Below are 25,061 nucleotides of genomic sequence, written 5' to 3'. Positions count from 1 at the left end.
TCACAATAAAACAAAATACGAAATAGTCTATATTTAGCTATTTATCTGCAACTTAAGCAGATCGAAGGTGTGCCAATGATATAGATTGACCTACTACAATATACCTCATACCTTTATTGTATTTAGTAAAATTGCAAAAGAGTCATGTTGTACAAATTCGTCAAGGCAATAAGCACAGTAAAACTCAGTTTAAAGAAGTCCGAGTCCAATTTTAGAACATATGGAACTCAAGAAAATAAGCAACATGACACTAATCATTATAGATTAACATCGAACTACTCGCAGTAACTCACATGCGAGCTCCAGGCTTCAATATATTGATCGACAGATTGTGTCTTCATCATATGAAAATAACATAACCCGTATCATGTCAACAATTGGTTAGGATACATGTGTTTGTTTTTGGTGCCAAGAAACTATGAGTAAACCAATAATAATTCACTAAAAGGGCCATCTTTTATTACTTGACAACAGTATCGTAACTACACAAAATGTATATCACTTCTGAATAATTAGTTTTTTAAATCTATTTACATCATTATTGGTCTATACAGGGAAGTATTCAAGGACCATTGTTTTTTTTCTTATTCATTTACATTATCTCAGACTAGTAATTATTGGGGCCATTTTATAGCTTGCTGTTTGGTGTGAGCCAAGGCTTGGTGTTGAAGACCGTAATTTGACCTATAGTATGTTATTTTTTCCAAATTGTGACTTGGATGGAGAGTTGTCTTATTGGATCTCATACCACATCTTCTTATATCTAATTAATGGCATACATTCAGTCTTATTGAACTTAATTATTTAAACTTGCCTTTGTTATAGTATCGAATAAACGAGTCATTACCAACTGAATGTTTCAGCTTTTCCTTCACTTTATTTTAATAAACAACTAGTACTGTTTATGGTAAGCTCTCCAATATTTTAAACTCCGCCATATTCTTCAAGTACAGTGTATGTCCGAATTCAGGAACCTGTTATAAATATGTTTTTGTTGCCTTAATTGTATAAATAAAAAAAAGAAGATATCGTATTATTGCCAATGAGGCAACTCTCCACAAGAGACAAAATGACACAAAAATTAACAGCTATAGGTCACACATCCGGTCTTCAACAAGCCTATACCGCATATATATAGTCATCTATAAAAGGCCCCGAAATGACAAATGTAAATCAATTCAAACGAGAAAACTAACGGCCTAATTTATGTACAAAGATGAACGAAAAACAAATATGTTACACGTCAGCAAACGACAATTACTGAATTACAGGCTCCTGACTTGGGACAGACACATACATAGAGAATGTGGAGGGGTTAATCATGTAAGCGGGATCCCAACCCTCCCCTAACATGGAACAGTGGTGTAACAGTACAACATAAGGACCAACAATGCAGTTGAAAATAGCCTAACTAATCAGATTGATACAAATAGGAATAGATATAACAAAAACAAACAGTGGGCGTGGCCAGGTACTTGTATGTCCCAACAACAAAAAACAGTAATTCGGCTTTAGTTTTCCTTTGTTTTTTTTGTTGAATATTTTACAATAAGCCATTCCACATTCTTACTACTACACTGTCTTGATTTGGCTCATTGATGGATGTCGCAGAGTGATCTGACTGTTAGTTTTCACATTTGTGTACCTTTCACTTGTTTATCAACAATCCCATTACATTTTCTTATTTATGTTTTAAATGTTTCTGTGGTTTCTATTTAGAAGTTTATGTGAATGATTACGCTCAGCATGGTTATAGTTAATATAAGCTTGGCAGCAATGTGTCTATCATATGAGTTTAAAAATCATTTAATTGATTTTGGATGTCAAATGTACATCTTAGATTACGCTGGCAAAACTGTTGATCGTTGATAATCTTCGACGCGACTAATTGCAACCGTTGGTCAATCATAAGAATTAATAAAAATAACTGTATCTATGGGCTGAGCTGATGCTACCCCGGAGGACAATTATTCCACTTGCAGGGTTATTTTTCAAGTGCTAGTAATTTGAAAGACACTTTGCAGATGATGTCCAAATGCAACCTTTTTTTCTGGATATAGCTTCATCAAGAACGCGAAATAAAAATGGAACAAGTGAAACTGTGACCTACTGCTCACTATTGATACCCCGCCCAAATATTTCGGACCGGTAAACAGGAAGTTGTTGATTGATCAATCTAAAAACGGCTGACATGGTTTAGATGACTTATATAAACCCTGAAACCAAATTTCAAAAATCCTTATATTGTAGTTCCTGATAATTTTTTTTTATAGATATTTGGATGATTATTAGCTCTATAAATAATAATGACGACTTAAAAATATTTATTCTGCCGAACTTATTTTAAATATAGCTAATACTAATAATGAACATTGCCTTTTCCTGGATCTTGATATCTATATATATCTTTAACGAGTAGCTTAATAAGCTCTTTAACATGAAAGCAACTGGTTTCAGGGTATATATAAGTCAGCTATAACATGTGAGTCGTTGTTTTCCTCTTATATTTGATGCGTTTCCCTCAGTTTTAGTTTGTAACCCGGATTTGTTTTTTTTCTCAATCGATTTATGAGTTTCGAACAGTGGTTTACTACTGTTGCCTTTATTTAGTTTCGTCCCCGAGGGTACCGGTATCACCAGTCCAGCAGTCAGTACTTCGGTGTTGACATGAATATCAATCATAATGTAATTTTTATAAATTTCCTGTTTACAAAACTTTGAATTTTTCGAAAAAACTAAGGATTTTCTTATCCCAGGCATAGCTTAACTTAGCCGTATTTAGCACAACTTTTATGAAATTTTGAGTCCTCAATGCTTTTCAACTTTGTACTTGTTTGGCCGTATAATATTTTGATCTGGGCGTCACTGATACGCGCGTGTAATGTATTAAATTATAATCCTGATACCTTTGATAACTATTTACACCACTTGGTCGATGCCGCTGCTGGTGGACGTTTCGTCCCCGATTGTATCACCAGCACAGTAGTCAGCACTTCGATGTTGACATCAATAACAATTAAATGGTCAATTTTATAAATTTCCTGTTTACAAAACTTTTTCGAAAAAACTAATGATTTTCTTATCCCAGACATAGATTACTTAAGCTTTTATCGGGTTGTTCTCTCTTTGACATGTTCCCCCGTTTCCATTCTCAATATTTTTGTTGATCATTATAGGCCACACCAATTAAATATCTTGTTCTACGTATTTTTGGACTCCAAAATTCGGGGCGAGTGAGCGGTTTGAAAATGATTATAAAAAAATATTTGATTTGCTAATTTTTAGGGGAAGCTTGAAAAGTAAACGCGAGCAATATATAGTTTTTTTATGTAAATATGAAATTATTTTATAATAGGTTTGATAATATTAAAATTTGATTTATCACTTGTACCTTGGCATTTCTTTAATTTATGAAGTGTTTTTCAGAGAATTATATATCTAACTGGTATTAAATGGTGAAAACATGTCCAAGAATTTTGTAATATTCCTGGACTTTAACATATATTATTTTCTTTTATATTATTCAAAATTAGTGGAACTCTCTTTTAGAAAAATTGTTTCAAATATAATGCATTTCTCTCCCTTTTAAGTTAAACAAGATTACACCCGCGATATCGCGGGTCCTCCGTGACTGAATTAAAGTATCTTATTATGTGTAAGCCTTATTTTAGCCTAAATTTTTAGTATTGGAATTTTCATCTGATAAAGCCATGCTGATTATAAGATGCACAGTTTTCTCTGCTTTCAAAATCGTTGTTTGAACCCGGGTGTTGCTAAATGGTGGAAACGGAAAACGGAACGGAATACGGAACGGAAACGGAAAACGGAAACAGAAAGAATTCACATCTTTTCTTTTTGGTTATTTTATCTATATAGGCATGTTTTATATAGTATTACACATGTTCACAAGAAAAAAAACCACCTAGGGAATGAATTTAAAATAAAAGATTTTAAAGCATAAAGTATTGAAATAATTACCAGGTGATGAGACTATGTTTTTAAAATATTTGATAAGGTCATGTGTACGTCTTTCATTCGATTTAGGATAGTCTGTTCGAATTTTCTATTTTTTTTTAAAGTTTGATCAGTGTCAATAAGATAGCAACCAAACAACACAAAAAACATTCGCTATAGGCCTAAAAAAAGAAAGACATCGGCCTTGATTCTATCAGAGACATATATTACAATATTGCAGTATATGTCTCTGGTTCTATAAGTAGGTTGTGAAGTAATAAACTTTTGGGGAAATCCTTTGCATCTTTGTTTTTCTTTTTTTTTTTTTTTAATTGCCTTGAATCAAGATTAGTGATGTTGTGTATCTTGTTGCGTTGTTCTGCATTGGTGATTTTCGTTGTATCTTTTCATGTAAAATGAAAAGAAAACGTAAAAGAAAACTAATAGGACAATGGTGCATTGACAAAATTCCATATGAAAATCAGGGAACTCGAATAGAAACCTGTATATTATACTTTATTTTAATGAAAAAAAATTGACAAAATCTCTCACTATATAAAGCCTTTTCCACCTTTTTACAATACTTTTTATATAGTATGCTGTTTGGTATTTACATAGGAAAAGCATTATATCTCATAGAATTTAAATCAATAAATACGATTTGATGAGAAAAAAGTTGCGAAAAATTAGTAGCCTTCATGTATATATACGATTTGCACAATGCCCTCACCCAGTTAGTCGTAGTCATGTCCTAATGTTTTCAAATTCAAATTGTCCACGCTGCTTTAAATATCATGCCGCTTATTTCTTCTCTGAAAATTCAATTCCTCTTAAGCAGCCGTGAATTTTGTTTCATAATATAACAATTGAAAATAGTGTCACTAATTCAGTATGCTGTTTTACTATAGTAGGACACATAGAAAGATAGGCGAAAAATATCAAAGGATTATTCAAACTCAGAAGTCGAAAACAAACCGTCAACGCCATGACTAAAAAAACACACACACACAATGTAAACTAAAGGCTGAGCAACACGAACCCCACCAAAACTTGGGGTTATCTCAGCTGCTCCGGAAGGGTAAATAGATCCAGCTTCACATGCGACACCCGTTAACATTGACATGTATTTATATTCATTCACCCAAAAGTACAAAAGGAATATTGAAATTTGATAGTTACTTTTATTCATATTGATAGTCTTTAATGATTTTGGTGCTATGTCAAGACAACTGAAAACTCATTCTGCTCTGTTCTTTTTTATGAGGGAAATGATACTTTATTTTACACTACGCACCTGATCGTTTGGATGTTTCTACTGGCCAGACACCCGATTTTCCAAGATATCACTGATATATCATTTACTAATTAACACCTGATCCAGAAAAGTTCCTTGAAATACCCCAGAATCAACGGCCTGTTGGACCTGTTTGATGTTGTTCAATTTACCACAACTCTTTGCCTGCGGAAGCATAGGAACATGTAAATCCAACATTGCGTTTTACCTGGTTTCCTGTAATGATTAGTTTTGATTAAATAGTTTATAGGCACTGGCTACGGTTACATGGAAATGTAACCATAATAAAAATGTTATATTGTTTCATTGGAGACTAAATGCTGGAATGCATGGCTGGGTAAGGACCTGATTAATTACGAATGTAACAATAATTATTGAGGCTACGGTTACATTACGTTATTGTTACATGAAAAACAGCAATGTACGATGCGACTAGTAATATGTACTAAATAATAAAAGACATTTATTTTATATTTACAATACACACAATTATTACATACAATTTCTTTAATTTTTTTTTTTATTTACAATGACATTTTCTACATATCCAGTAAGTGGTTTTTGGAGCATGTTTAAGTCCGACATATTTTTGATGACACCACTCCAAGCAGACATCACACACCAGTGATGCCTCATTGTGATCGTCCGTATCGCATACCGTGCATTAACATACACAGTATAATAACTGAAGATCGTTAACTGCAAGACTATTGTCTTGGTGTACATTGTACATCTTGGACGACGATACTCTTTTCCGAACTATATTTTGCGCCTTTGGGCAATGGCACTACTAATCTGATGTACATTGTAGTATCTTTAAGAACATCAAAACCATTAATACGTCATTATTACAAGTATTATTAAGTACATATGAAAAGAAGTAAGCAACAAAACTATGTAGATTTAAGTTTAATAAATCTAGCGTACATTGCTGTTTTTCGTGTAACAAAAACGCAATGTAACCGTAGCCTCAATAATTATTGTTACATTCGTAATTAATCGGTTCCTTACCCAACTTTGCATTCAGGAAATTAGTCTCCAATGTAACAATAATATTTTTTATTATTGTTACATTTCCATGTAACCGTAGCCAGTGGCCCAGTGCCTAGTTTATATGGGGCTTTTTCAAAATATGAAATAAACATATCTGTAAGTTGTCCGTAAAGATTTTTTGGCGCAATCCTTGATGACAGCACATAGTTGCAACTGCGACATTTACGTAAATATATAAAAAGAAGATGTGGTACGATTGCCAATGAGACAACTCTCCACAAGAGACCAAAAGCCCATACCGCATCGTCAGCTATGAAAGGTCCCGAAATGACATTGTAAAACATTTCAAACGAGAAAACTAACGGCCTTATTTATGTTCCAAAAAACGAACGAAAAACAAATAATTATATGTAACACATAAACAAACGACAACCACTGAATTACAGGCCCCTGGCTTGGGACAGGCACATACATACAGAATGTGGTGGGTTAAACATGTTAGCGGGATCCCAACCCTCCCCATAACCTGGGACAGTGGTATAACCTTACAACATAAGAACGAACTATAAAAATCAGTTGAAAAGGATTAACTCATCAGATGGACACAAATACATGTGGATGTGGCCGGGTACTTGTACATCCCAGCAACAAAAAGACACTTGGTACAGATCTGAGAGCACTCCGACTCGCAGTTAACTGACAGATAGTTCAAAGCCACTAACAACTAATAAAAAATCATGCATCTAAGACGTAAATTTAAAGCATTGATGATATTATTATAATATAGACGGTAACGCATAATGTTGGAGCACCCTATGTGTTGTGGCAACTTGCATAGAATGCATGTGTGAGATACTTAATTAGCGGACTTTGAATGCACAACGTCTCCTTTTGTCCATTCATCAGGTATCAAGCTGGAATTGATGATTGTTGAAAAATAGGTGAATAATAATATGATAGCTGCTAATTCATTTTATATTTTTTTAGGTCTACTTTTGTTTTACATTCTATGGTCTATTTCTTCTGGCCCTCGTACATTTTATGTATTGAATCCATATTCTAATTTTGTTCTCGCCCATACTGAAGTTATTATGTGTTTCCATTTTGGATGTAAAGGTTTATTTAGTGGTACATATTTAGTTGATGTCACAGGCACTTGTCTCAGAATGTTTTCCTCCTATATACCTTAATGTTATATATATGTTAGCGTATCTAGTTTAAAACCTGTGTTGGATAACCCTGCCTGTCAGCCATGTTAGCCGACATAGTGAAAATTAAAACATAGGGATAAAGTGCAGATATTGTCTATTAAAAACGCTATGAATAACCAAAACATGATTTGAAAAACATGTCTAATCTGACAGCAGACTCGGACTTCTTTCAAAATGAGTTTTACTGTGTGTATTGCTTCATACGTGTGCCTAGAGGTACAAATGAATAGGGGAGGGTTGGGATCTCACAAAACAAGTTTAACCCGCCGCATTTTTGCGCCTGTCCAAGGTCAGAACCACTGGCCTCTGTTAGTCTTGTATATATTTTTAATTTAATCTCATTTATATGTTTTGGAGTTTAGTGTGACATTTTCACTGAGCTTTTTAGGGGCCAGCTGATACATGTACCACCTCGGGTGCAGGATTTTCTCGCTGCGTTGAAAACCCATTGGTGGCCTTCGGACGTAGTCTGCTCTTTGGTCTGGTTGTTGCCTCTTTGACATATTCCTCGTTTTCATTCTCAATTTTATTAGAATGTTGATCTCTACCTAATGTCCATTCACATCAAAACGGTCAAATGACTTCTTATAGGAGTTTATATCGACCTTATATGACGAATTTTCTCACTTGCATGTTCGCCTGTTATATTGATATATATAATAAATATATAGAAACTTTTAATAACAAAACTTACCAGCAAGACAAGATCTATTGATTTTCATAATTCTTTATCCCCTCTTGAATTCCGTCTATATATAAAAAAAATCTTTCCGTTTCCGTTTCCGTTCTGTTTTCCGTTCCCGCCGTTTAGCAACACCCGTTTGAACCCGTCGACCTGGAACTTATCAATTATTGGTAATTTTAATTATTTGGAAAACAAATGGGCCTGAAATGGAGTAATTTGTAATCAACAGCATTGCCCTATTTTAGTTATAAATAAGATTTTTAGTATTGGTATTGTCATCTGATATAGTCATGCTAATCATAAGATGCACAGTTTTCTCTGCTTTCAAAAATGTTCTGTGTAATTGAACCCGTCGACCTGGAACTTATCAAATATTGGTAATATTAAGTTTTTTGGAAAACAAAAGGGCCTGGAATGGAGTAATTTTAAATTAACAGCATTATCCTATTTTAGTTATAAATAAAGTTGATTTGACGTTTCAACGTCATGTTGGCTAACAAATAGGAAACTGTACCTTATTTTAAGTCTAGATTTTTAGTATTCGTATTGTAATTTTACAAAGTCATGCTGATTAAAATACTACAATATGAAAACAATGTAAAAATGGTTGAATTAAGTAGTGTCAACCCTATGATTACAACGGTTACCCTGTTTATATAGCAAATCCTAAATACACCGTTTTGGTGGTGCGCCTGACAGATGCGGAACGTACAGATAAGGTTATAGGTAACATGTGACATATAATGACATGACTAAAGGAAAATCGCATCGGATAGTGCCGGAACTTATCAATTTGTCTAATTGCTTATTGTTTGAAACAGTAATCGATGTAAAAGGGTAAAATTTTCAGTATACCCTATCAAGTATATATACCCTTATATAAGCTTTCTTCTGTTATATGTTTATTAGGTGAACAAACAAACGGCCTTTAGATTTAGTAGTATAGATATTCTAAGTTTTTCTGTTTTCTTTTCTACAACAGTAAACTGACCCCTTGCATGAGGGAGGGTTGTTTCCAACCTGATAATAACAAATACAGGTCATAGACATAGTACGGCATTTTACGCACGACTTTAACCCAGACCAAACAGCAAGCTATAAGGGTCTTCGCAATTAAGTTATTAAGTAAGTAAAACTTTATTTTGTTTCGGCATTTCGACAAACACTACAAACATAAGCTCTAATGAGCTTTTAACCGAATATAAAAAAGATATGCAATAACAAATAAAACAAGGCATGCTAATAAATAATAAAAAGCAGCACCGAATTTAACTCTAGCATATACATGTATCTTGCTAAATACCAAACATATATATATTAAGCACTAATTTTGAAAAAAAAATTGCAGTTTAAATTTTTTTAAATAATTCATAGAGTAAACATTTCAAATCTTGTAATTAATAAAATGTAGAAACAAAATTTCAGTTGCAATGCAAGATGTTAATGCAGCATAATAAGCATAAATAATGTAACACAAATTACCTATAGGCAAAGCAAAAACAGTCTGTTCAACTCCAGGACTGAACAAGACTTCTGAAATGTGTGAAGCTGTTAACAGTCCTGAAATGGTCTGGTAAGCTATTCCATAAAGAAGCAGCAGCAAAACTAAAAGATTTGTTTCCATATCAGGTAGTTCTTACCTGTGGTACTTCCAAAATATTACTGTATCTAAAAGTATATTTAGTGTGTTTAATTTGGAGTTAATTTTGTAAAGATAAGGGAGCCAAATTATTTAAAATTTTATAGGTCTCAAGTGCCATTGTCCTGATGCGTCTTACTTGTAGGGTTGGAACCTTAGCGTTCTGAAGAAGAGTTTCAGAGGATGATAAGTAGTCGTTATATACAAATCTAAACGCTCTCTCTTGTATTTTTTCGAGGTTTATTTAGATTTTTTCTCTGCACAAAAATGCCAAGTCAAACCAAAAATTAAAATTACTCAAAATGAAAGTATGAAAAAATGTAAGTTTATTTAAACTGTTTCAAAAGGATCCAATTCACTTGAGAACATTTAGCTGTTGTGATGCCTTTCTACACAAGTTACTTATACGTGCATCAAATTTTAGTTGGTAATCAATGTCAATTCCAGATAACTTCACGGTTTCTTGACATGATAAAATATTTTGCTGAATTTGTATAGATGGATTTTTTGCAAAGGTTCTTATCCCTACAGCAATAACTTGAAGTTTGTCAGGATTTGTCTGCATCTTATTTTCTTTAAACCAATCAATCAGCACTTGAGACTCAGATTCTAATATGGATATGAGATGGTCATAATCCGGACTACTAAAAGACAGAGTATTGTCGTCAGCATAATTGTAAAATGTACTATGTTTAACAAAATAAAAAAATATCATTTATGAAGACATTAAATAAAATTGGCCTCATTATAGAACCTTGTGATACCCCTTTTGGATGTCAGCCCATCTACTCAGAACACCATTTATTTTAATTTGCTGTTTTCTGTCAGAAAGATATATTTTTAATAAAGATACCGAATGTGGATAAACACAATATGCTTAAAATTTATCTAGTAAAATTTCATGAGGCAAGCTTTTGATAAATCCATAAGAACTGACCCCCCCCCCCCCAAGAACTGCAGCTATATAAAAACATTTATCTAAGGCTTTACACCAGTCTTCCAGTAATCTGAGCTGCGTAGTTTGACATCCATGTCTTCTACGGAAAGCACATAGATAAGGATCAAAAATGGAATCAAAGAAATCGTATAGCTGTATTTCAAATATCTTTTCATAAAATTTTGAAACAAGAATGTGTCCAAAGTACACGGATGCCCCACTCGCACTATCCTTTACCATGTTCCATGGATCGTGAAATTGGGTAATAATCTAATTTGGCATTAAAATTAGAAAGATTATACTATGGGGAACATATGTACTAAGTTTCTAGTTGATTGGACTTCAATTTTATCCAAAACTTCCTTGACCAAAAACTTTAACCTGAAACTCCCACTTTCATTTTCTATGTTTAGTGGACCGTGAAATTGGGGTCAAAAGTCTAATTTGGCTTTAAAATTAAAAAGATCATATCATAAGCAACAAGTTTACTAAGTTTCAAGTTGATTGGACTTCAGCTTCATCAAAAACTACCTTGACCAAAAACTTTAACCTGAAACTCCCACTTTCATTTTCTATGTTCAGTGGACCGTGAAATTGGGGTCAAAAGTCTAATTTGGCTTTAAAATTAGAAAATTTATATCATAAGCAACAAGTGTACTAAGTTTCAAGTTGATTGGACTTCAGCTTCATCAAAAACTACCTTGACCAAAAACTTTAACCTGAAACTCCAACTTTCCTTTTCTATGTTCAGTGGACAGTGAAATTGGGTCAAAAGTTTAATTTGGCTTTAAAATTAGAAAGATCATATCATAAGCAACAAGTGTACTAAGTTTCAAGTTGATTGGACTTCAGCTTCATCGAAAACTACCTTGACCAAAAACTTTAACCTGAACGGACGAACGGACGAACGTACGCACAGACGGACGGAGGCACAGACCAGAAAACATAATGCCCCTCTACTATAGTAGGTGGGGCATAAAAATGGGTAACACACTGACTGGTCTGTAGTTAGCTTTCAGTAGTGGGTCGTTCTTTTTATGTTTTTAAGGGTGTAACTTGGGCTTCTTTGACTCGATCTGGACATATGCCTATGCTACAGTCAAATTTATAAGACTGGTCAGCTGAGGTGCAACTACAGATTTACTTGCTTTAACTATTTTTGCTGGTATCACATCTGCTTCTGTTGCATTTTTCACGTTTATTGATGATTTTTTTCCCACTTTTTCAGATGTCACCTTTTGAAATTTAAATTTTGTATCTGTTGTCAAGTGATTTTGTTCATGTATGGCATTTATGCTATGATGGTTTAATGGATCATATATAACATCATTTATGTAAGGGTGCTAGCGTAAACAATTCAAACAGAAAAACCAACGATCTAATCTATTTATATGAGAAATACCTATGAACCACAAACGATAACTACTGAAAAAGTTTAACAGGCTCCTGATTTGGGACAGGTGGATACAGATGCAGCGGGTTTGGATAGTTTTGTTCTGCCGACATACAATATAATTGCCGTTGAAGGGATGGGATCTGTTCTCCTTCAGAAGATCTGCGTACTTTATTCTAACACGAAAAAAAAACTTGATTTTGATGGGGAATGTAAGTAATGGGGAAGAAAACCAATGCTCTGTTCTGAACAGGTATTTTCCTCTGTTATATCGGAGCAGTCCCACTTGGGATATATGGTTTAATACTTAATCAAATATTTACACAGATATTTACACGGTATGGTGGACTGCTTATCAGTTATAAAACATTATATACAGTCAAGACTGAATTTTAAGGTGGCACGGTAGTATTTCCTGGTCCATAGGGGTCCCCGGGATAATGATAGCCTTTTTAGAATTTTCACCCATTTCTCACACTGCGAAAAATTCTACATTCACAGTTAACTGAAGTACTTTCATTTTACTATTCAGAAATGAATTTGAATGTGTATCATGACCGTTTAGTTTTTTTGCCTATTTCAAAAACCTAAGGTCACTAGTGGTTTTAGGTCTTTTATCGTGCAGTGAATACATAATTTTAAAAAAATCCTAAAAATTCATTTTCATCTGTATGTAAAATTCTTTCATATTTTTCTACACCAAATTCATCCCTCAGTTGGGGAAAGTATTTCAGATGATACTGTATGCTTTGTCCAATCACACTGTTCATATACATTGACTTAGATAGAGTACACAAAAGAGCAACCTAAATTCTGGAATGCAAATACTACCGTACCACCTTAAAAACAAATATCAATATCTTTTAATATTATTTAAAAAAAAAAACGGTTCGGGAAAAGGATATGATTACATTACCGATGCGGGGAGCGGGAATATAAAAAAAAAATATTTAGAAAAAATTGGTGCGGGCGGGTCCGTCGAACAAGGAATAAAATTGGTGTGGCCCAAGTATGCATTTATATATTTCAGTCGATTGTGCTTCACGGTTTACTAGAAATAAAAAAAAATAAAAAAAATTGTGATATAATCAAATATATTGTTCATGTTATGTTTAAGGGACCGGTCAATATTTATTGGGGGTTGGGACCGGTGCAAAACGCAGTAGGACACACATTTTTTTACTTAATTTTTGATAGGACTTCTACTATTTTAGTTTTCAGCACTGATAGGACAGCAATATTTTTATGGCATATGTATGAATGTAGAAAATAGGCTAAACAAATCTAATTACAACAAAATAAACAAGATTAATTAAGGAACAAACAAGTAACAACAATATAAATACAATTTTAAGTTCAGACATTAATATTATGTTGATAGAAAAATCATGTAATGATTTTATAAAGGTTGAAAAAATATACATGTATAAAAAATAAGTAATAACATAAAATTAATCAAAACAAAACAAAACAACAATAAACAAATGTAAAACGAGAACATTGATGGAGCTTTTAATAAGTGGTATGATATACTGCCATCAGTGTGGTACAATTTAAACAAATGCAAATCATTAAATAAAGGCAGGATTAAATAAAATATACATCTTTTAAAAATAAGAAAAACTATTAAACAATAAAACGTTCTGACTAGATAATTAAGAGAAAAAATAAAGTCAAATATGACCTTGTAATAAAAGGCTATGACAGTTCTAGTCCAGTGAAATTCAGTTTTAACCTTAAACTAATTGCAACAGAAAAAGTTTAAGTTCTAATCTATGTAGCATTAAGCCCTAAATATACAGATAAAAAAGTCCCATAAAGTTCAAAGCCGAGTATATTTTATAATCTTCTGCGCCTGAAATGAACAAAAACCGAGGTGTTATGGGTATTTTAATTTTTGGTGTGCATTTTTTTTTTTTAAAATAATGTAAAAATTTGGTATTGTATATCTGTGTATTATACTTGTTCAGCATCGACCTTATTTAAAGAAACTTTAAACCCAAAAAAAGAAGAATATATGCTTAATTATTTTTTTTTTATTTGAGATTCTTTACCTTGACATGTTGAAAAATTCAATAAATGGTCAACTAGAAAATTACAAAATCTAGATTGAAGCGTTAAAAGATATTAAAACACCTTAAGAGTTGTTTGTTATACTCTAAAAACGGGTAACATATCAAGAATCAATACATTCTGTTGAATAATAGTAATACTATAGTTTTGTATCAATTTTTATTGATATTTCTGCCTTTTTTGCAGAGTTATCTCCATAGGAATTTTAAATTGTGATTTTTTTAGTCTTCCTTTAGTATGATTTTATGGGACTTTTTCTGTGTATATTTAGGGTATAATGCTAAAGATTAAAACTTTAAAATCTCCTGTTGCAATTCCTAAAAGGTTAGGGTCAAATTAATGCTAGATTAACTGGACATGTGTATAATACAATGATCATAATAATAATGAATACTTGTAGTATAAGTAGTAGTAGTGGCAGTGAAAGTGAAAGTGAAATTGAAAAGGAATCTTATTTGTCTTCTTCAAGGAGGGGATAATTTAAAATTCCAGACAAATTCAAAGACTGTGTGATCTATGTTAATCTGATGGAAATGAAGATAAAGTGTGTTTGATGTATTCATAGATTAGATAGGACATATACTTATTTAGTAAATATTTTATATAGGACAGCAACTTTTTTTTGTATATTCAGATGGTAGGACATAGATATTTTTAAGGGAGAAATATGAATTGTACCGGTCCCAACCCCCCAATAAATATTGACCGGTCCCTAAGATGATTTCATGATCTATGCTATATTTTCGAAATAATAGACTGCCCCTTCTTCACTGAAGTCTTGAACGTATGTGGGCGTTTTTCAATAAAAACGTACTTTCTTTTCCTAGCCACTTAAAAAAAAATGTGTTTGATCTTTGCAAGTAATTTTTTGTGCAGTCAGTACATTGAATTAGATATAACATTTTTAAGCAAAAAAACAGTTTATTTTTTTAGAGGGATTGATAAGATATTGATTCCTGAATGTTCCAAAAAAACCAAAATGGCATGTCCCTAGACCGCCTGTTCAACATTCATACTCTAAAATATCGTAAAAAAATGTAGAAATAAACATAAATTTTACTTAATATAAGTTCTTTAATAATTCAAAAGTATGTTTAGAGCCAACATATTTTAATAAACAGCTTTTAACATAGGATTTTTTATTTTAGAAGGTGTGTCCCTAACACAATGTCCACTACGAAACGAAGTCATTAAATAAAATTGAGAATGGAAATGGGGAATGTGTCAAAGAGACAACAACCCGACCAAATAAAAAATAACAGCAGAGGGTCACCAACAGGTCTTCAATGTAGCGAGAAATTCCTGCACCCGGAGGCGTCCTTCAGCTGGCCCCTAAACAAATATATACTAGTCCCGTGATAATGAACGCCATACTAATTTCCAAATTGTACACAAGAAACTAAAATTAAAATAATACAAGACTAACAAAGGCCAGAGGCTCCTGACTTGGGACAGGCGCAAAAATGCGGCGGGGTTAAACATGTTTGTGAGATCTCAACCCTCCCCCTATACCTCTAAAATATAAACTCTTTTGCTTATAAACAGTTTTATAAAATCAATGTATTTTTTTGTTTGCAAGAGATATAAACATTAGGGTCTTACAAAAGAAGTGATGCTTTTATAACGGCAATTAAACTGTTGGTAAGAAAAATTGAGCACATCAAATGGACCAGAGTGATACCATATTTTTGTAAATGTCCACTACGAAACGGGTCAAATCTCCTTCAGTAACTGGTTTTAAAATTATGAAAAACATATCAGTGTACAGCTTGATAACGCTTTGATGAATACAGTCAGTCTTGTTACTATTGCAATATAGGGGTTGTGAGAAAAAAATAAAACATGTGAATACGTCCCCTACGAAACAAGTTTGGGAGAAAAACGTTTCGTAGTGGACACTACCACTACCATGCAGTCTTTTTTTACTCTTTTTTCAATTATATTCGTGCAAAGCAAATAACAAAGGTTAGTTTCATGTAATTTTTATTATGTTTTTATTAACATAGAATAGGGTTGATGTTAACTATGAAACTTTTTGTCCACTACGAAACGGTTTTGTCAACTACGAAACGCATCAAAATGTCCACTACGTAACATGAGTTGTACCTTCATAAGTGAAGTACTGTCTAATCTTTATCGATAAAAATTGTTTCTCCAATTCAGAAAAAAATGAGATTTTTCTAGTATATAAAGTAAACAAACTGGAATGTCTATAGGAAACATTTAAAATTGCAAAAATATGTGTTTTTAGAAGCAGTTTCGTAGGGGACATTTTGCTGTTTTTGGTTATTATCTTGAACATTATTATATATAGAGATAAACTGTAAACAGCAATAATGTTCAGCAAAGTAAGATTTACAAATAAGTCAACATGACCGAAATTGTCAGTTGACCCCTATAGGAATTATTGCCCTTTATAGTAAATTTTTAACCATTTTTCGTAAATCTTAGTAATCTTTTACAAAATTTTTCTCCTCTGAAACTATTGAGCCAAATTAATCTAAACTTGGCCACAATCATCTTTGGGGTATCTAGTTTAAAAAATGTGTCCGTTGACTCGGCCTACCAACCAAGATGGCCGCCAAGGCTAAAAATAGAACAAAGGGGTAAAATGCAGTTTTTGGGTTATAACTCAAAAACCAAAGCATTTAGAGCAAATCTGACATGGTGTAAAATTGTTAATCAGGTCAAGATCTATCTGCTCTGAAATTTACAGACCAATTGGACAACCCTTTGTTGGGTTGCTGCCCCAGAATTGGTAATGTTAAGGACATTTTGCTGTTTTTGGTTATTATCTTGAATATTATTATAGATAGAGATAAACTGTAGACAGCAATAATGTACAGCAAATTAAGACCTAAAAAGAAGTCAATATGACCAAAATGGTCAATTGACCCCCTAAGGAGTTATTGTCCTTTATATAGTCATTTTTTAACAATTTTCACAAAATTTGTAAAATTTTACTAACGTTTTCCACTGTAACTACTGGGCCAAGTTCATTATAGATAGAGATAATTGTAAGCAGCAAAAATGTTCAGTAAAGTAAGATCTAAAAACACATCACCATCACCAAACCACAATTTTGTCTTGAATACATCTGTGTCCTTTGTTTAATATTCACATAGAACAAGGTGAGTGACACAGGCTCTTTAGAGCCTCTAGTCTTATTTTTCAATTCATTTTAACGGTGGCACCTAGTTTTGAGAGTTGAAAGTCATCTGTCTTAAGGATTATGTACCCTTCTGTTGATTCAATGCTAAACATATGGAAATTTTATAGAAAATCCACAGCCTTTATCCTTGTCCTCTCACATTTGGCAATTTGATTACTGATAGATATAGGATTATTGCATGCAGTGCTATCATTGATTTCCAAAAAAACAATTTTATTAATGTAGTTATTGGTTAAATCAAATAAAAATATTGACCAAATCAAGTACACCTTAAGGTGTGTAACGATATGTATATGTTTATGATGCGCTCCATAGATTAGCACTGAGACTGATGACGTTGTACACGTACATGATGTAACTGTTTGGAATTATACTTGTGTGCCTAAACTATTGTTTGTACTTCTTATTGCCCTCATATCGTAGGAATAACGATACATGGTGTCAGATGTGGTTGCAAACGAACAATATAAATCATATTAGTGAATTATGTGCACCGAAAAGTTTATAAATAACATTTGAAGCGAGACGCCAGCATCCCGGCATTGTTTGGATAACACGTTTTGTTCAAGGACATACAATTCGCTATGTACCGTGAGTTATTTATGACTTGTTAACAATTTATATTCGAAGATCATTCTCATTTTGAAGAAAACTTTTCATATATATATTAATTATCAATATGGCTGATAATGAAGCTGAAGTGGTCGCTGAGGCAATAATTTCTACGGAACGCATAATTAACACTAATCTGCCGTTTCCACAGAAATTGGATTTTCGAGGAAACATTGCTACAAATTGGAAACGTTTTAAACGAATGTGGACTAACTATGAAATTGCAACAGGATTAGAGAAGCAAGAGGGCAAAACAAGAACTGCTACGTTCTTAACGTGCATTGGCGCAGATGCGCTAGAAATTTTTGATGGATTCGTGTTTGCTAACGAAGTTGAAACTAATGATATAGATGCCGTTATTGAGAAATTTGAGAACTTTTGCATTGGTAAAACGAACGAAACTTATGAGAGATATTGTTTCAACAAACTAGACCAAGAGCAAGGTGAAAACATTGATACATATGTTGCTGCATTACGCACATTAGTCAAAACATGTAATTATGGCACAATAGAGGAAAGCTTAATTCGAGACAGAATAGTAATTGGCCTACGTGAAAATTCAACAAGAAAGAAGTTGTTACAAGATGCGAAACTGACTTTAAATCGGTGTGTAGACGTTTGCCGAGCAAATGAGAAAACTAGCATCCAAATGAAGGACATTTCACAAGAAGAGGTCCAGTATGTAAGGAGACGGGATCAGAAACCGAGAAAAAACTTTACTCCGAGACCGCAAACCGATAAGAAGTTTGATGATTGCAAGTATTGTGGAAGACAACACGTGCAGAAAAGAGAAGCATGTCCAGCATGGGGCAAAACATGTGGAAAATGTGGCAAGTCAAATCATTTCAAAATCAAATGTGAATCCGGAAGAACGACTCCGAGTGCAAACAAGCCGAATTTTAGACAAAAGAACAGAAGAACCGTACACAACATCGAACAATCCGATGATGAAAATATGTCTGATGAAGAATATATGTTCATTGTTGAAGACGTAAATACCGTTGGACTAAAAAGAATAAATGCAATTATGAATGTTCAAAACAAGCAAGTTAAGTTCCAACTCGACTGTGGATCGACCGTCAATGTTCTTCCGACAAAAGACTACAAGAAAATATTCAATGATAAAGAACTTGTGCAATTAAAACCGTCAAATCAGACACTTGTTATGTTCAACAAGACCGAAACTAAACCTGCTGGAAAGAGGAAAATCACAATAGTCAATCCGAAGAATAAGAAATGGTACAATTTAGAATTCGTAGTTGTATCTGGAAATGTACAGCCGATTCTAGGATCTGAAGCGATTCAGAGGATGAAATTAATTACTGTGAACAAAGTTAATATTCACAATGACAATATTTCGAAAGTAGATGATAAAACTGAAAATCAAAGAACTGATAGCACTGTAAGTGTTGTATCAAAACAGATGCTTGAAAAGCAATATCCAGATGTGTTTAAGGGAGAAGGAAAGCTACCCGGAAAACTGAAGTTGGACATTGATGAAACCGTTAAGCCAGTCAAGCTCGCTACACGGAAAGTGCCAGTTGCACTTAGAGACAAAATAAAAAATGAACTCGATACTTTGATTGAAAAAGATATTATTTCACAAGTTGATGTTCCGACCGATTGGATATCGTCGATGGTTGTTGTTACGAAATCGTCCGGGAAAATAAGACTTTGTATAGACCCGAAACCACTGAATGAAGCGTTGAAAAGGAATCATTACCCGACTCCGACGATCGACGATTTGTTACCAGAGTTAGAAAAAGCAAGATGGTTCTCAGTAGCAGATGCAAAAAACGGATTTTGGCATGTGCAGTTAGAGGAAGAGACTAGTTACTTGACAACTTTCGGAACTCCGTGGGGACGATACCGATGGAAGAGAATGCCGTTCGGTATATCGCCAGCGCCCGAGGAATTCCAGCGTAGAATGGATGAAGCGCTCGAGGGATTAAAAGGCGTGAAAGTTATTCATGATGATATCTTGATATATGGTTGCGGAACCAACGACAAGGACGCACAAGAAGATCACGATAAGAACCTGATAGGGTTAATGGATCGTTGTAGACAGAAAGGTTTGAAACTAAATAAAGACAAACTGAAACTAAGATTACAGGAAGTTAGCTATCTTGGTCATAGAATTACCGCTGACGGACTGAAAATAGACTCCGAAAAAGTGAAAGCTATTACGGAAATGCCGATACCTGAGGACCGACAAGCAGTTCAGAGACTTTTGGGCATGGTGAACTATGTACAGAAGTTTGCACCATGTTTATCCGAAATCACCGCTCCACTTAGACAATTGCTTAAGTCCGAAAATGATTTCAAATGGGATCCTCACGTACACGGACTATCATTTGATCAGCTAAGAACCGTATTGTCAAATACACCGGTACTTCGATACTTTGATGAAAAGAAAGAAGTCATTTTGCAGTGTGATGCATCGAAATCAGGACTGGGTGCTTGCTTGTTGCAGGAGGGACAACCAGTATGTTATGCGTCGAGAGCATTAACACCAACAGAAGAAAACTATGCTCAAATTGAAAAAGAATTATTAGCAGTAGTTTTTGGAATGGAAAAATTTTAAACATACACATATGGAAGAAAAATCGTCGTCGAATCAGATCATAAACCGCTTGAGATTATATGTAAGAAAGTTTTGCTTTCCGCTCCGAAACGACTACAAAGAATGTTGTTACGCTTACAAAAGTTTGAATATGTTGTTGTTTTCAAACCAGGTATTGAAATGTACATGGCAGATACATTGAGTAGAGCATACATTAACAAAGAACTAAGTGGACAAGATAAAAGATCGGAAACCGAGAAGGAAGTTGAAACTGTGAATGCGATTCAATTCTTACCGATCACCGCCGAAAGGTGTAAAACACTACAATCAGCTACCGCAGAAGATGAAGAACTTCAAATTCTTTCGAAAGTTATAAAGAAAGGATGGCCGATTAACAAGGATGCCGTAGATATAAAGATACAGAAGTATTTTCCGTTTCGAGAAGAACTTACAATTCAGAATGGATTGATTTTCAAAAGTGATAGGGTTGTAGTGCCGAATAGTGCAAGAGCAGATCTGACAGAAAAAGCACATTCTAGTCACATAGGAATACAAGGATGCTTACGACGAGCAAGAGAATGTTTATATTGGCCGAATATGAACTCGGACATTGAAAGTTATATTAAAACATGTGAAACTTGCAATGCATTCAACATGGAACAACAGAAAGAAAGTCTGCACAGTCATGAACTCTGTACAAGACCATGGGAGAAAATTGCTTGCGATCTCTTTGAGTTTAATCAACAAGACTATTTGATGACAATTGATTACTATTCCGACTACTTTGAAATTGACAGATTAAATAACAAGAAAGGAAAAGAAGTAATTGGAATCTTGAAAAAACATTTTGCGAGATATGGACTACCTGATTGCGTATTTTCAGACAATGGACCGCCGTTCAACAGTCACGAGTTTAGACATTTCTCAAATCAGTATGAATTTACGCATACAACAAGTTCACCGAGATTTCCACAATCAAACGGAAAAGTTGAAAACGCTATCAAAACAGCGAAAAGGTTAATGGTGAAATCTCATAAGGATGCGAAAGACCCGTATTTAGCATTGTTAGATTGGAGAAATACACCATCTGAAGGCTTGGATAGTTCTCCGTCACAACGCATGTTTGGAAGAAGAGGAAGAACGCTATTACCGTCGGCGTCAAGATTATTGAAGCCAGACATTCAAACAGATGTTGTAGGAAACAAGAGGATTCAAAAGGAGAAACAGCGTAACTATTACAATCGTAGTGCTAAAGATAAGACCGAACTAGCGAAAGGAGATATAGTGCGAATTAAACCGTTCAAAAATGGAAAAGAATGGACAAAAGCAAAGGTTGATGAGAAATGTAATATAAGATCGTACAATGTGACCACCGAAGATGGCAGCACTTATCGGAGAAATCGTAGACATTTGGTATTAACTAAAGAGCCGATGATTGAACAGTCAGAATTAGATCTACCAACTCAAACATCCGCAGATCGTACTGACAATCATGCACAACCGATCGCCATCGATAATCAAGTAGACGACAAAGTGATTGAACACCAAGAACCAAAACCAACTATCAGAACCTCAGAACGTATTCGTAGTAGACCGAAACATCTTCAGGACTATGTATGTACAGTAGTGCGTTGAATGGACTTTGTAAATATGTGCCTGTTTGATTTTTTTTTTTTTAGTTTGAATTAGATTAGGGTTTTGATATTGTGAATTTATAATGGACTTATAAAAGTAGGGTTTCTAGTGATGGACTGTAAATATGTGCTGTAGTAAAAGTTAATAGTTTAAATGGCACAATCGCGAGTTAAGATCAGTTTAAAGAAATTTTGAGAACAAGAACTTTAAAGATTTTTTCTTAAGAAAGGGGATGTAACGATATGTATATGTTTATGATGCGCTCCATAGATTAGCACTGAGACTGATGACGTTGTACACGTACATGATGTAACTGTTTGGAATTATACTTGTGTGCCTAAACTATTGTTTGTACTTCTTATTGCCCTCATATCGTAGGAATAACGATACAAGGTGTGCGCTCGACTTTAGTGACTCAACACGAGGTATTTTGGAATTTTCAGATTTGTTAGAACATTTTGTAGAAAATGAACAATAGCACCTCATAGAAAAGCAAATGAGTAATCTATGTTTCAAATTTTATAACGAAAATCTCTGTATTAAAGGCTGTGGATTTTCAAAAAAAATCTTGATTTATTTGCCATAAAGTACTCTTTTTCAAGTAAATGCAATGAAACAGTAAATAATAATGCTTTCAATCAAGTTTCCCCTTGGTACATGTACTAAATGGCCTATCTCTATTATTCATTATATCTGTAGTTTTTATACAATTGAATTTTGAAAAAATCGTACAAAAATGGCTACAGAAGGGGTCATAAACCTTTTTAACCCACATCATTTGAGGCAACTCTTCACGAGAGACCAAATGAAACAAAAAAATAAAGGTCACCGTACAATCTACAACAATGACCAAAGTCCAAAACTAACGGCCTAATTAATGTACAAAACAATGAACGAAAAACAAACATGTAACACATGCTCATTGAATGGTTTTACACTAGTAATAATATGGAACCTTTAAAGCTCGCTGTTCGGTGTGAGCCAAGGCTCCGTGTTGAATACCTTACTTAGACCTATAATGGTTTACTTTTATAAATTGTGACTTGGGTGGAGAGTTTTCTCATTAAAACTCATACCGGATCTTCTTATGTCTCATTCGTATAGAATGTAGCGGGGTTAAACATGTTTATGGGATCCCAACACCTCCACCTAACCAGTGAAAGTGGTGTAACAGTACAACACAAGAACGAACTATGAAAATCAGTTGAAAAAAGGCTTAACTCATCAGACGGATAAAGACAGAATTACATCTAACAAGATTACAGAGTGGACGGTTACTTTTATATTCATACAAGAAAAAGACACTAAGTTCAGATCTGAGAGTTCAAACCAATAACAACTATTTAAAATAAATCATGCATCTTAGACTTAATTATCAATCAGTACATATCCAACATCCAATGCATTAAGTGTTAAGACGTCATTAACAGTCAGAGAAAAACATGACCTTGTGCAATGCCAAGATACAGTTTTCGACAGATTGAATAACCATGAAAGTTCAGATGTATATTACAATAATATTTAGTTTGTTTTTAATTTACTGATACAAAATCAATATTAATACCAATAAAAACAATATTCAAAGATCTAATTACAGTGTTGAATTGGTAACCTTTTAGAACAAGTTACTTCAAAGGATCGATAAGGTTTTTTTTGTAACGATGGCATTCATCTAAAATGTCATTTTTTGGGCATCAATCACAATTATGTTTGTTGTATACCTATTCAAGTATTCAATTATAAATAAATGTTTTGCATTCAAATGTTTCATTTGTGCGTTTTTAATAAAAGGTAGATCCCGCTGGCAACCCAAATTTGGAATAGTAGTTTAATACTAAATTAAGCATTCATGCGTCAATAAAAAATGTTTGATACAATCAACCATCGTTACTGAATATTGCTCTTCTTTTAAGATAATTTCAGAAGCTGTGATATGATGGCCTGTGAGACAAACATCATACAGTTCAAATAATACAGATTTATTCAATTGTATGTCAACCTTCGGCCTTCAACTTTGATCACAAAATATCTCATATAGTCAGCATTAAAAACCATCAAGTTGGCAACAAGACAAAATATGACGCAATTAAAACGCTAACACCAACAACCCTATTAAAAAAAAAGTAATAAACGGAATCACAATGATAGACAGAAGCCAATAACAATCACTGAATTATAGGCTCCAGACAGAAACATATAGAATGTGGAGGGGTTAAGTTTGTTTGTGAGCGTTCATCTCTGCCATATGGTTATATAACTTTTTTACGGATTTATAAATCCGTCATTCTAGAGTTCCGTTCCTGATGAAGTTAAATCAAGAAGAATGCTTTAAGTGTACGAACTTCATTAAGAGTTGTTTTCATTTTGTAATGGTTGAAGCCGTAAAGGGTTAATCACCACAATTATTTTTAAAAAAAAATCGTCAGTAATATACAATTATAACCAAAATTCTTTGATAATTAGTTTTTCTCAGAATAATTGAAAAATATCTAAATTAATTTTTCGTCAAATTTTCGTGCTGTACATTTTGTATTTTTCTATGCAGAGTTTGGTAAAATTGTTTGTCGTCTTTTTTTTTTCTTCATTATATTGTAATCTTCTCTTCGTCGTACCTTGTGGTTTTTTTTAAATATAAATTGACAGAGTCAGTCTCACTTTGTTTCATAGATGAAGAATACTCAACATATGTACAAGTATTGTGTGTAAGGAATGAATGAATCGTATTTTGTAAAAGAAATAATGCCATTTATTGATTCAAACAAAACATCTGTGAAAGTGATATTGAAGGCCGTATGGTGACCTTAATAGTTATCAAAGGTACCAGGATAATAATTCAGTACGCCAGTACATAAGACTTAAATTACATTATCTACGTCATGTTGTCTCTGATGGATATATGT

The sequence above is a fragment of the Mytilus galloprovincialis genome, chromosome 3 (assembly GCF_965363235.1).
Source record: "Mytilus galloprovincialis chromosome 3, xbMytGall1.hap1.1, whole genome shotgun sequence".
Classification (NCBI taxonomy): Eukaryota; Metazoa; Mollusca; class Bivalvia; order Mytilida; family Mytilidae; genus Mytilus; species Mytilus galloprovincialis.
The sequence above is the reverse complement of the archived record's forward strand: the minus strand, read 5'-3'. Positions refer to the sequence as shown.